Source organism: Chlorocebus sabaeus, chromosome 18 (assembly GCF_047675955.1).
Source record: "Chlorocebus sabaeus isolate Y175 chromosome 18, mChlSab1.0.hap1, whole genome shotgun sequence".
Classification (NCBI taxonomy): Eukaryota; Metazoa; Chordata; class Mammalia; order Primates; family Cercopithecidae; genus Chlorocebus; species Chlorocebus sabaeus.
This window is the reverse complement of record NC_132921.1, coordinates 35,036,705-35,051,416: the sequence shown is the minus strand read 5'-3', so window position 1 is coordinate 35,051,416 and position 14,712 is coordinate 35,036,705. Positions and strand designations below refer to the sequence as shown.

The 14,712-nt window shown below is 40.8% G+C and overlaps 1 protein-coding gene across 2 annotated transcripts in view; it reads right to left on the bottom strand.

Moving 5' to 3' along the window:
- The window catches only part of SMAD2 (SMAD family member 2), an 89,411-nt gene extending 74,699 nt beyond the window's left edge, over nucleotides 1–14,712 (bottom strand). Inside the window, exons 1-2 of one of the 2 annotated variants that reach the window (XM_007974097.3) lie at nucleotides 14,388–14,712; nucleotides 13,949–14,034 (exon numbers count right to left, since the gene is read on the bottom strand). The gene's annotated coding sequence lies outside the window, so the exon portion shown is untranslated. The remainder of the gene's footprint in view (nucleotides 1–13,948; nucleotides 14,035–14,387) is intronic. The other variant, XM_007974098.3, reaches the window with a different exon arrangement.

Sequence of the window (14,712 nt, the reverse complement as noted above, 5' to 3'; positions counted from 1 at the left end):
TGGAATTATGCTGTCAGTACTCTGTGTTTTTTTTAACACTCTTTCGAAAGTTCTCTTGTATTCGTTTTCTAAGAATTTTTGTCACGAACAAACACTAAATGTTATCATATGCTTTCCTGTTGTCCAAAGTTATATGACTTTTCTCCTTTAATGTGTTAACGTGATGAATTTCATTTACGAGTTTTCTAATGTTTAATCATCACTGCATTCCTGAGACAAACCCTAACTAGTCATGGCATTTTTGTTTTGAGTAAATGCTAACATTTTACAAACTACAATTTTTATTGCCATGTTCATTGGTGAGAATGCAGCCTATATCCCCTTCTCACACTATCTGGTTGGGGTATCAAGATTATAGTAGCCTTGCAAAGTAATTTTTCTGCAACATTTTGTATAAGATTTAATTCCTCATGTTTGGTTGCACTTGTCCATATGGGGTTTTCATTTGCAGTCTGGTGTTTTCCTTGAGGACTTAAAATTTTATATTGGTACAGGTATATTTATTTTGTTTTGTTTTGAGAAAAAATCTCACTCTGTTGCCGAGGCTAGAGTGCAGTGGCACAATCTTGTCTCACTGCAACCTCTGCCTCCTGGGTTCAAGTGATTCTCCTGCCTCAGTCACCTCATTAGCTGGGATTACAGGCACCTGAAACGACGCTTTGCTAATTTTTGTATTTTTGATAGAGATGGGGTTTCACCAGGTTGGCCAGGCTGGTCTCGAACTGCTGACTTCAAGTGATCCACCCACCTCAGCCTCCCGAAGTGGTAGTCACCATGCCCAGTCTGGTATATTTCCAACATGACTTTTTTTTTTATTATTTTTTATTTTTTGAGACAGCGTATTGCTCTGTCGCCCAGGCTGGAGTGCAGTGGCACTATCTCGGCTCACTGCAAGCTCCGCCTCCCAGGTTCACGCCATTCTCCTGCCTCAGCCTCCCAAGTAGCTAGGACTACAGGCGCCCGCCACCAGGCCCGGCTGATTTTTTTTGTATTTTTAGTAGAGACGGGGTTTCATCGTGTTAGCCAGAATGGTCTCGATCTCCTGACCTCGTGATCCGCCCACCTCAGCCTCCCAAAGTGCTGGGATTACAGGTGTGAGCCACCGCGCCCGGCCGACTTTTAAGTTTTTAAATCATAATCTAGTGAAGTTTCTAATTCTTATTAAGCCAACTGTGTAATTTATTTTGCTAGAAATTGTCCACTTTACCTGTTTCCAAATTTAAAGAAAGAAAACGGTTCACAGTATTCTTGCAGTTTTAAAATCTCAATTTGTCTGCAGTTACACCACCTCTTCATTTCCAATACATTTGTCCATTTTTTTTCTCCTCTATCAGTCTTGGCACTCTTTTCAACTTAGTTACATACACTAAACCAAAGGTACTATTTTTGTTGTTGTTGTTGAGATGGAGTCTTGCCCTGTCACCCTGGCTAGAGTGCAGTGGTGCGATCTTAGCTCACTGCAACCTTTGCCTCATGGGTTCAAGCGATTCTCCTTACAGCATGTATCTCCTGTAATTGTTGGGTGCTTGCTAATTGTACTCTTCTAATCCTTTATAACCTTGTAGTTTTTTAAATCTACCTATCTACCTTTTCATAAATTATTGAGAGATACATTAAAATTTTCTACTACGATTACAGATTTGATTTATCCCCATAATTCTTCCAATTCTTCCAATGGAAAAGAGATACTAGGTATCTCCTTTGCTTTTAAACTATGTCATCATACTTTTAGGAGTATCTTCACTTGTAAAATACAGCTGGCTGGATTTTTTAAATTTTTGATCTCCTTTAGCCAGCAAGTTTAATCTGAAATTATGTATTGAGTTTATGGAGATATTTGAGCTTATTTTCTACCATCTTATTTTGTGTTTTCTAATATCTATCCATTTTTCTTTACTTTTTTCTTCTTCCCTGCCTTATATTGGAGTGATCAAATTCTCTTCATTTGCACCCCTCATCCCCACGGACTTGGAGTTACACATTATTCTATTTCAATTCTTTTGGAGAGTTATCGGTAAAAAATTTTTAATGGAAAACTTTAACTTATCATTGCATTGCAGATGAAAACAGTCTATGAAAAACCATAATAAAGAATTTTTTTTTAAGAGATGGGTTCTCCCTACGTTGCCCAGGCTTTAACTCCTGGACTCAAGTGATCCTCCTGCCTCAGCCTCCCAAAGTGCTAGGATTACAGGCATGAGCCACCACGTCCGTCCAAGGGAATTTTTAAAAAGCAGAAACCTCATGATAGGGAGAAGAGGTAAGGAGAAAACAGAAGCAAACTTTTAATGGCTGGAAAATGGGTGAGTAGTAATTGAACAGATCACAAACTACTAACTCTAGGCTAGCTGTAGGGAAAGCTGAAAACAAAAGATTAACACAGAAATCCTCAAAAAGTTAAGGAACCAACGGCAAGTCACGGCAAGAACTGAGGGCCAAGCGGGGGAAGGAGTAATAGATGGTACTTGTTAGAGCTTTGTAGAAAAGAATTCAGTTCTTAGATTTGCGCCCCTACTGTCTCTGGTTAACTAATCCTCTGCCTCAACATTTACTTTCTGCAAAGGGGAAAACAACAATCCCTGGACTAGGAGATGGCCTGGGTATAAGTAGAAAGAAAAGAGCGTGTCAATGAACATAAGCACACTATGCTAAATGTCAACTCCCAAACCCCTTCCTCCACTGGGTTCTGGCTCCCAAATACTAGCAGCCAGACCTCTGCCCAGTTATTCAGATCAAAAGACTTCACCAGGGTACCCGACCAGGCCAGGAGGAAAGGCACACAGATGCTAATATTGGGAGTTTACCAACAAACAGCCTGCTCAGATCCCTCTCCATTGAAACTGAAAGGAGACAAGTTTCACCCACACGTTCAGTTTTTGATCAGCTTTTTAGATCCCCACTTCTTAAGAATTACTTTATCTGAGGAAAAACGTCAAACAAAACCAGAAAAAAATCAGCTTCAAGACTACACAGAGAAAGAAAACATTTTTAAAACATCAGTATGGCCAGAGAAACAAGACTCAGCAACCCTGAAGAAAGAGCAGCACGCTCTCAAACGCAGCATTCAGAGAACTGAACAGCTCTTGCGTAGCTTGATAGCTCATGACAGCAGAAATACGGGGGAAAAATCAATAGAAGTGCTAGAAGATAAAGTAGAAGAAATCTTCCAGAAATGAGAAAAGAAAGACGGGAAACAGTAGAGAAAAAGCGAAAAAAATTGGAAGGCTGGTTCCAGAGGTCCAATGTCCCAACAGCAATTCCAAATACAGAGATGCAGAGTAGGGGAGTCAAACAGATAAATTAAGAAAAAGCCCCTGAACTGAAAGATGGGAGTTTCCAGATGGAAAGGGCCCATCAAGACCCCAGTAAAATAAGTGAAAACAAACCTACATGAAGGCCCATTGTAGCGAAACCAGAATGCGAAGGACAAAAAAAAGGGCCTGAAGTTTCCGAGGGGGGGAAAAAAAAATAGGTTATACAGAAAACAATCAAAACGGCTTTGGTTTTGCCAACAGCACACTGTAAATAAAGTCAAGAGAGCAATGGCTTCGTAATCCTGGACTTCATAATTTTTCAAAAAAAAAAAAATTCCAACCTAGACTTCTGTTACCCAGAACAAAGGCATTTTCAGACATGCAATATCTCCAAGTATTTACCGCCCCCGCCCCTCCCTCCCGGCGCCAACACCCTCTCCAGGAAGGTCCTGAAGAATATGTCTCATCAAAAGGAGATACTAGTAAAACAAAAAGGAATACGATCTACACTTGAGCCCAGGAGTGCAAGGCTGCAGTGAGCCATGATCACTCTACTACAACTGGACAACAGAGTGTGACCTTGTCTCAAAAAATATACACACACACACACACACACACACACATATACATATATGCACACATAAAGAAACAACAGGAGATCTAACAAAAAGAGAAAATGAAGGCAATCCCTAATATGCTAGTGAGGGGGAATCTCAGGATGACTGCTGTGTACTAGGTGTAGAGGCAACCAGTGCAAATCAGAGCAAGTTAAAAAAAGACGAAGCCAAAACAATGGCATCTTCTCTCCAAAATGAACACCGTAAATGTCAACGGAAGCATAACCTTCACTGATGAGAGCTATAATGACAAATGGATAAGGGTGATTGATGGGGCAATAAAGAACAGTTTTTAACCACTCTTTACCAACATCTCAGCAGATTTCTGATTCCAAAGATTACAATGCAAAAGAAAAAAATTTTAAATAAGAGGAATTCTTATATTTGTACATATTTATATATGTATGGATTTATTTAGACCAGTGCTATTCAACAGAAACAGGATGCAAACCATATACTGTTAAATTTTCTATCAGCCATATTAAAAAAGTGAAAACAGGTGTGCTTTAGTCCGTTCAGGCTGCTATAGCAAAGTACTATAGACTATGTGGCTTATAAACAACAGAAATTTATTTCTCACAGTTCCGGGGGCTGCAAGTCCGAGATCAGGGTACCAGCATGGTTAGGTTCCAAGTAAGGGCCCTCTTCTGGGTTGCTGACTGCCGCTTTTTTCGGGTATCTACACATGGAGGACAGAATGCTAACAAGGGTCTCTTTCATGAAGGCACTAATTCCGTTCATGAGGGCTCATTATCTTCCAAAGATCCCATTTCCTGATGCCATCACAACAGGAATTACAAGATGAAATAATTTAATAATTATACTAATTTAACCCAATATATCCAAAATACTATTTGAATTTGCAATCGGTATTAAAAACCACTGAAATATTTAACATTCTGTTTTTGTACTGTTAGAAAATTAGTGTGTATTTAACGCTTGTGGTCCATCTCAATTCCAAGAGTTCAATAGCCACATGTGGCTAGTGGCTATCATACTGGACAGAGCAACTCTAGAAGGATAAATGAGAAGCTGGTAACAGTGATTACATTTCTGGAAAGCACAACTGGGCACAGGGAGATAGGAGATGTGAAGGAGACTTACTTTTCTCAGTATTTACTATTCTGTTCTCTTTGACTTTTATACCATGTGCATGTGTTATTCGAAAAAATGAATGAAACACATTCTCTAAAATAAATTACAAATGTAGATATTCTTTGAACTACTCCTAGCAATCTCTCTTACAGACAAACCTGCAAAGGAGCAAAATGCTATATAAATGAAGTTATTTGTTGTTGCATTGTTTTTAATACCACAAAACTGGAAATCATCTAAACGTTCAACAGAGGACTGATGATATATTCACACATCTAGCCAGGCACAGTGGCTCACGCCTGTGATCCCAAAACTTTGAGATTGGCAACTGTATGGCAAAGAACAGACCGGTAAAGAGACTCTTCACTGCGTATCCCTGAATTTTGGATTGTAGTCATGTATTATGTATATAAAAATTCACTATTCCACATGCAGCTGTAGATCTGCTTTCATTGACCCTGCCTTGCCTTGCTGTGATATTTAAGTCCATCGAAAGCCTGTTTTTCCAGTTCCTTCATAGAGAGGTCTGAGGCTTCTTTCTCCCAGAAGCCCTAGATGTTTCAATGATATGAGAACACTTTTTATTTTTTAATTTTTTTAAGCACACAGTTCCCAGAGTTCTGTCTCCTTTCATTGAATGGTATTATAATCTCAGCCCCAGCTACTGAATCTTACCTCTAGTAAATGCCCCACAGCCAGACTGTTCTTAAAGTTGACTGATTTTTCTAAGTTTCTAGAACCTGGGCACTTTCTCTCCCCCTTTAAGATAACCTATATACATAAGAGAAAACTTGTTTTATATTTTATCCAACATTTTCATCTGTTTACAGTAGGAAGAATGGGCCTAACTTGTGTCTGTCTCATTTTAAGAAATTTAGATAAAGACAGTATAAACAATAACAGCAAACACTGAAGAAGGTATGATTATTGAGAAAAGACTGCTAAACTTGGCAGTTCATCTGGAAGGCCAGTAGGAAGGGAAATGTGAAAAAGAATGGTTAAAAAAAATTTCACAAAATTGAAGTCAAGGACAGATAGTGATTAAATGTAGAATGCAAATGTAGATTGTACTTTTAAAATGTATGGAGGGAAGAGAAATTTCAAATCTTCAAACTGCAGGGAAATACAAAATATTCCCCAAATACCTATGTGAATTTTTATTTCAAGAGAAAACCAAAGTTAATTATTTCAACATAACATACTTTAAACATGGTGGTGCTGCCTCATCTACAACATCTAAGATCCCACTAGAAATAATATAAAATCACTGTACAGTCAAGCCTCCTTATCTGTGGGTTCCAAATACATGGATTAAACCAACCATGGATAAAAAATATTCAGGAAAAAACTGTGACTGTACTGAACATGTACAGACTTTTTCTCATCATTTCTAAAACAATACAGAATAACAACTATTTACGTTGTATTAGACATTAAGTAATCTAGAGACAATTTAAGAATAACAATAAAACATACATAAAACAAATTCTACACCATTTTATATAACGGACTTCAGCATTCTTAGATTCTGGTGCCTACAGGAGGGTCCTGGAAGCAATCCTCTATGGAGACCCAGATTTTTAGCAATGTACGTTCAAACATACTACAAGGCAGAGAAAAAAGCAGCAGAATTTTAGTCAAATAAATAATTCATTAGTAACTGGGATAACAGAAAACCTCAAAAAAATTAAAATACATAAAAGCCAATTTTTTAAAAACAGATTTTTCAATTATCACTATAACTATGTTCTTTCCAAAGCGTAAGCTAGTAAGGAAAGACACTGCCAACTGGAAACCTAGGTTGGCCCTCATGGAGAATAATGGGTGATTTCTTTTAAACAAAAGCAAACAGGAAACACTGATGTGTTCAACTTTATGGACTGTCAAACCTAATGCAAGCTTGAATTTAATTCAAGAAAATTATTATTTTAGTAAAAGTTCACATGAAATAGGGACTGCTGTGTAAAGAGACTACCTATTTGTTTTTGTTTGTTTTGTTTTGTTTTTGTTTTTACCTAGGAGTTATATTCCTATCACCTATAATGAGTTTTGTAGAATCCACAACTCTATAATCAACTTGTAAACATATAACTTACATATTGGTTTATCACTCTCAGATTATTAAAAAAAAAAAAAAAAAAAAAAAAGCACCTATGACAACACTACACAGGCCCAGACTCAAATCAGCACAAATATAAAGTACTAGTACTCCAATTGCTCTTCAAATTCCCAAAGTCTATCCTGACCCTCTTCTGAAGCAGCAACTAATACCACGTCAAATCACGTGAGTGGGGTCCTCAGGCCGTAAAAGTTCAATTAAAGGAAAGTCTACAGTAGTGCCATCCAACACAACTTTATACAATGATGTAAATGTCCCTGGGCATCTGTGCTGTCTAATACAGTAGCCATCAGCTGCATATGGCTATCTAAATTTAGATTAAGTAAAATTTAATGTTCAGTTTCTCAGTCACAGCAGCCACATTTCAAGTGCTGAATAGTCACATGTGGCTGGCAGCTACCTGTTAAGATAGAGCAGGTCTACAGCAAAAATTTCTCCAAGACCTACTGTTCAGTGGTGCTTCAAAGGCTTCCTAGTAGTGAGGATGAGAGGAAAACTGATCAGGCAGGACTTCAACAACTGCCTATTCTTCCTTCTACAAAACAGCTTTACTCCTTTTATCTGCTTTACATTTTGAAATCCTGCGTATTTCTCTCTCAAGGCTTTCTAGTTGCTGCTGTGTGCACAGGCGTGTGCATGTTTTAAGTCTGACTACTACTGGTTTAGAGCAGAAACGGCCAATGCACAACCTCAGGCCAAAGCTGGACCCTCCTGAAAACTAAAACGTTTAAAAAAAAAAAATGTTTAATTGATCAGCTAAAATGAACTACAACCTAACTGCCTATTAAGAACATTAGGCTGGGCGCAGTGGCTCACGCATGTAATACCGACACTTTGGGAGGCCGAGGCAGGCGGATCACCTGAGGTCAGGAGTTCGAGACCAGCCTCACCAACATGGTGAAAAACCGTCTCTATTAAAAATACAAAATTAGCAGGGAATGGTGGCGCATGCCTGTAATCCCAGCTACCTGGGAGGCTGAGGCAGGAGAACTGCTTGAACTTGGGAGGCGGAGGTTGCAGTGAGCCAAGATCGCACCATTGCACTCCAGCCTGGTCAACGAGCAAAACTCCGTCTCCAAAAAAAAAAAAAGAGAGAGAATTTTAAAAGCTGATCTCAATAAGGAAAATTTGCATTCACTGCCACAGATAAAGTATCTCTAGTCAACAAAAAAGTTTCAATAGTTCATTCAAGTCAAGGGAGAAGGCTCATGGGCCCAGCTTCCACAGCATCATTTATGAGGATTTTATACAGGGGACTCTGCAAAAAAGATTCACCACCCTACGTTTTCTCTCTCTCTTTTTTTTTTTTTTTTTTTTTTTTTTTTTTTTGAGATGGAGTCTTACCCTGTCTCCCAGGCTGGAGTGCAGTGACAGGATCTCAGCTCACTGCAACCTCGGCCTCCCGGTTCAAGCAAGTCTCCTACCTCGGCCTCCCAAGCAGCTGGGACTACAGGTACCTGCCACCACACAGGGTTTCACACCATGTTGGCCAGGCTGGTCTCAAACTCCTGACCTCAAAGTGATCTGCCCGCCTCGGCCTCCCAAAGTGCTGGGATTACAGGCGTGAGCCATTGCCTACGGCCTCACCACTCCACATTCTGAAATGAAAGATGTGATGAGGATGGAACATTTCCTTGACATTTACAAGACCTTAACCATTATGTCTTTATAGAATTTCTGGAAGTAGCTGAAGCAGCATATGAAAATGTAGTTTACTTTTAAATATAGGCAAACTATAAGATCACAGATTTACTATGCTACTTCCTCAGATCAAGAGTCTTTTTTGACTTAAGAGACTCAAACTAATGAACAGATGGAACACCAGTGGTTCACTCAAGATTATTCTTACTGAATATATTAAATGTAAAACTACATCCCCCTTTCCCACAAAATGAGGGAAGGTATGACATTGTACATTATTCAAGGAAATGCACATTTTTACATTAAGGTAGATACGTGTACTAAAGAGAAGTAACTAAAGTCTATCCTCACTTTCCACTACTCTACAGCCTTAAGGTCAATGTAAAACCAGATTTTGAAAAATGACAGGGCTACCTAGGAGAATTAATGACAATTTCACAGTAAATTTACAAACTCTGATAAGAATTAATCACATTAGAATTTCTATTTTCTTAAGAGTACAAATCTAAAGACACATCAAGCACCTGTCCTATCAATGTGCCTCAGTTACAAATAAGAGGAACCCACAGAGCCAAGGAGAACCATTCACACTGTACAATGTGAGGCAAGCACAGAAGACACAGAATTGCCCTAATATTTCTGGCTATCTGACCAAACTAAAGGCAGTGTCTGAATCCACCTGGCTTGGAAAAATTACAATCTTCCTACATGAAATTGCTGAACTGAAGCTGAGAGCTATCTTTGAGATGTAAATCTAGAATCAACATTAAATTATGTCCTAACTGAATACATCACAATTACACCAACCTGAAAAAAATGATCAAAATTGATCAGAGACAAGCAATAAGCCTCTAACTATGCATTTTTAAACCAAAAAGGCTAGTACTTTTTTTTTGTACTACTGCTAAAAAAAAAAATCCGATTTTTAAAAACAGCCAAGGCTACACATTACAAGGTCACCAATAATTATCTGATGGTGTAGATGTTTTAAAAAGTAACCCTGAGGTAAGGTTAGAAGAAATGAGATCAAAAAACTTATCAATGCTAATACTGGCCAGAAGTATTATCAATGCTAATACTGGGCAGACATTACAAGAGTCAAGAAATCCTCAACAGAGAGACTGGCCAACTATTCACTCTTGCTTTATCCTAGAAATCTCGAGCATACTCTGTCTCAAAGCACAGTGAAAAGCATACGCTACTGTCAAAGCACAAGTGAAATTTCACGATACTTCTGTATTCTGACAAAAAAAAATTACTTACTCTGAAGAAAGGGGGTGGCATAGGGTGCTACCACACTGAGACAGCCTTTCTTTACTGCTGGCTACCCTTTCAGCTTAGAATCTGAATGGCTGTCTGAATGGCAAAACAAATGAAAAACATCTTGGTCATAACAGGTACTGTGGATCTTTCATGAAATAAACCATAAGCTATAGCACAATCTTCAACCCCTTTAAGAACATTTCTTAATCATCCTGAGTGACAATCTAAAGTATATTATGTAGATTACTGCACTCTTAAAAAGATTTTCCCAAACATGATTTAAGCTAATTGATGAACATCCATTACTATGCTTTCAGGTCTGGTCCTGCACTCAATGGCCCCAGACATGCTAGTCAGGCTTTGACTATTTTTGTGTCTTGTAGATTATCTCTGTTATCCTCACTGGGCTGTTATCTGTTTTTTTCTTACAAGAGACACTAGGCTAACATCCTATTACCCAGCCCCCACCACACCCCCTGTAAACCTCCCACAGTACCCATAATCTACTTGTTTCTAATCTAGTGCAGGTTTAGAAGCCAGATAAGTTTGCTTGTTAGAAACACTTTAAGTAAATGCCAACGCGTTCTTATTAAAGGGCTCCAAAGCTTTAAGCTATGACTGGGACAATTTGGCTATCCCAGGCCTTTGTTGTTCACTGTCTGCTTCTCATATACATTTTATAATAGGTCAATAATAATAGTGTAGGCAAATCATTTGGATTAGAAAAAGCCCAAGTAACAAACCCACAACTACAAGAGAGGAAGAAATCATTTGGGAGGACCCTTATGTCTCAGGCAATGTTCTAGGTACTTTAATTGTGATCACTGAATAAGGAAGGGGTTATTACTTCCATTTTCTGTCAGAAAACCAACGGTCAGGGGTTAAGCAGTAAATTGCCCAATATTGTAACTGAGAAACAAAATATTAGCCTACGGCTCTCTGATTCCAAAACCCACTACACGAGACTGCTGTCCAATCCTGAGTCTCGGTTTAACTACCTGTTTTTACACTTTATTCCTGATCCTTCCACTGGAACCTGAGTTATTCAACTTTGCTTTCTTTCCTTAACCAGTTTCTGTAACTAAAGGGCAATAAGTGATCAAATTAAGGTCAGATGAAGCTTAGCTCTACAAGAGTACATCTGTTCAGCAATAAACACGTTTCTGAAAGACTGGCTGTATCTTCAGTTTGTATAAGCTGTGTAAAACTGGTGACAATTGTTCCCAGTGACACTGAGTTAACACTTCACATCTTCCCTAGTGCTATCCGGTACATGTGATAGGAAGCAAGGCAAGCATACTTTAGGAATGGCTCAGTAACGCATGTGCCCCTGATTTGTACACTAACAACTGTCTTACTCTGAACAATGGAGAATTGGGCAAAGGACATGAGTTTCCACTTTTCTAACTCCATTAAGGAACAGGGGTGTACTTGTTTGCTGGTAAGATACTTTATTGCCTAGTCCAGAGCCTGACACACAGAAAAAGCTGTTTGTTGAATAAATGAATAAATGCTACTTGCTCAATACAAGTTATTTGTTGAAAATAAATGCACCTCTCCTAAACTGGTTTTAAATTCTTTACGTTTCACGTTTTCTGACATACCTTTGGAATACTTAGTGGAAAACATCTTACCTCTTACAGAAACTATGGGCCTAAAAATGGCTCTTCTACACCCATCAAAAGGCTAGGATCTAAAAGACATGTCCCCCTCCACCCTCTAAAAATGACTCTTTGTCCCAAGAATATGAATAAATCTCCATCTGCCAGGCTGCACTAAATACAGCTTTTATATGCATTACAAAAACACCTGTATTTAAAGCTGCTACAAAACGAGGTTTTTGGAGCCCTAAAGCACAAAACCAACAGAATCAAAACCAAAAAAGAATAAGGAAAGTCTTTTAAAACTGACAATATTTGCAAAATGTAAAAATTCAATAGGTCTTTGCCCAACAGTTTACACAGCTAAACTGAGCTTTTCCATTCACATATATTCCCCCAAAGGTGAAGTAACCAGATTATAGCAACATGATTCTAATATTTACAATGTGAAAATGAAAAGGTGACAACCACCTCTGGCCATCTTGAAGTAGAATAGAAACAACCTTTGTTTCTATCAAAGAGAAGTTTTGTTGAAATACACAAAACCATCCCCAATATTCCTACACCAGAGTTAAAACACATACCAAGCCTGGTAAGTCACAAACAACAAGAAATTACCCTGCACAGTTTCTTAAAAGACTATTATTTCATGAAGCATACAGACTGTGTAGAGACATGACCACTTATGACTAAGTAAACGTAGGTTACAACCTTGAAAAACCAAACTTTTGTTGAACACCTACAATGCTTGTGGCCGCACTTAAGAAGGTGTGGCTAAGTATAAAAACCAAGCCCTAAGAGTATTTTCTTACTAAAACCCCAAAATCAACGTTTCCAATCACATTACATTAAACCTGGCCAGTGAACTGCCCTGAACTCAATTAAATCCAATAGAATTTAGTATTTATAGTAAAAGTGGGTACACTCTTTAGAAATGCCAAAAGATGTGAACTATTTATATTTACTACCAAAGCTAAGTTTACGGCAAAGGGTAAGGAACTTTAAAAATAAAAGTATTACTTTTGAATTTAATATAAACGTCTGCTAAATGACCTTCTGACAGAGGAAATTCTTTAAATATCTTGTATGGGTTTTCCGAAGGCAAACTTTTTAAAAACCCTCAAACTATGGTATATTTATGAAGCTCATTTTAAATTATTTCTTCCATCTCTGCTTCACTAATTCAGGTATTAAAACTGTTGAAACTCCATTTAACAATTTAACTAACTTCTCTGTAAGATAGAAACTTTTTTAACGGGGGTTAAAGTAGAATAACAAATTTTCAGCATAAGAGCAAATTTATTATTAGGCTAAAGGAAAACATCCTATCAGCGATTCATTCATACGAAACTATCAGGTTCAATTCATATGAAGTCAGAAGAGAGAAAAAGAATTTTGGAAATTCACATTGCAAAGATATTTCTAAAAGGATGTAACTACTCCAAGTTATTTATTTATTAACAATTATTTTACACATGACGTTTTAAAAGTTTCACACACCCAAATTTAAGATAGTCCAAATTGTAACAAACAAGACATGACTTCGATGGAAAATGCCGCTTGCAAACTCGTTTTCCCTGGAGATTTCTTTTTAAAAGATATGGTTGACAATACACTGGTGGTATTTTGTTTTTAAAGTGTTAAGAGGAAGGAATAACAAAACCAACCCAGGTATTTTCTGTTTAGGATCAAAAGGAAACCGTAAGGATAAATAAAAGACAAAAAAGGACCTGACCCAAGGACAGTATCCCCCTCCAAGAGAACAAAGTAAGTTGCAATTTTGAAAACCAAGTTTGAAATAAAAGAAATCACTTCGAGGGCTTTTCCAAAAGCGTGTGAATAAAAACTAATAGGCTCCACCCGCAAAACAACTTTCACAAGTGAGTGAAGGATGATCACAGTTATCAGCTGTGTGCGTGTTTGTGAGTACACATAAGCCATGGAAAACCCGAGACTACTATGGTTAACAAAGGTTACCGGACCAAAAAAAAAAAAAAGTGGAGGCAAAGTATTACGCGCCCCTAACAAGGCTTCCCCACAACTCCTGAAACAAGAGCTCTGGCCCTTCGGCTTTAAAAATCAGAACCACAAACTATGGAGTGTTAGAGCCGCGAGGGGAAGGGACGCAGGCAGCCCCCACCCCCGCCAGGCTGGGCTGCAGCGCCGGGCCGCCGAGCACTGTACCTCCCCGGCTCTCTGGCCCCGAACCCGCACGCCCGGGCCGGCGCACCCACAGCCCCCGAACTCACCACACCCCAGCCCCCACCCGCCGCGGCCATGTGACACAGCCCATCGCCCCGGCCGCGGACGCACGCAAACACACCCCTAGCCGGAGGCCCGCGGGCGCTCTGGCTTTACCTGCACGGTGGCGCCAGGTCCCGCCCCGTCAGATCCGGGGGGTCCGGGACCTTTTGTTCCTTCCTCTTCCGATGGGATGGAGGGGGCTGGGAGGGGAACAGGGGAATGGGCGATTGGAGGCGGAACTGAAAACACTCCCGGCCGCCGTCTTCCCGCCCCGCCCCCAGGCCCGGGCCCGGCCGCCTGCCCCGGCGCGCGGGAGGGTAGAGGAGGGTAGAGGGAAGGGAGGTAGGGGAGGGGAGGGGAGGGGACGGAGCCTGGCCGCCGCCCGCGGGGAAGGAGGGGGTGAGGACGCGCGCGCCCGCGCTGCCCCTCCTCCCCTCAGGCGCGCGTCCGCAGCCCTACCGGCCGCCCGCACGGCCGCGCCCTCCACCGCCAGCCCACCTCCGCTTCCGCCCTCCACCCTCGGCCGCCGGCCGCCGCGGCGCCACGCACCCACCTCCCGGCGGCTGGCGGGCTGCTGGCTGGCGAGCTGCTCCTCCGCCGCCGCGGCCGCGCGGGTAGACCCGCCTGCCACCCTGGGCCGCGGGCCCCGCCGATTCGCCAGCGCAGCCCCGGGGCTGGCACCCTGCCGCCCGCTGATTGGCGCCTCCAGCCGCCCGTTAGGGCGCGAGGCACGCCGGCCGAAAGCCGCGCGGGGCGGGCACGGAAGACGGAGGGAGCGGAGGAGGAAAGGAACGAGGCCGAGCGCCGCGGGCAGGGCCGGGGGGCGAGCAGGGCGCGGGGAGTCGCCGGCCACCGCCTCCCCACCTCCCTTTGCCTAC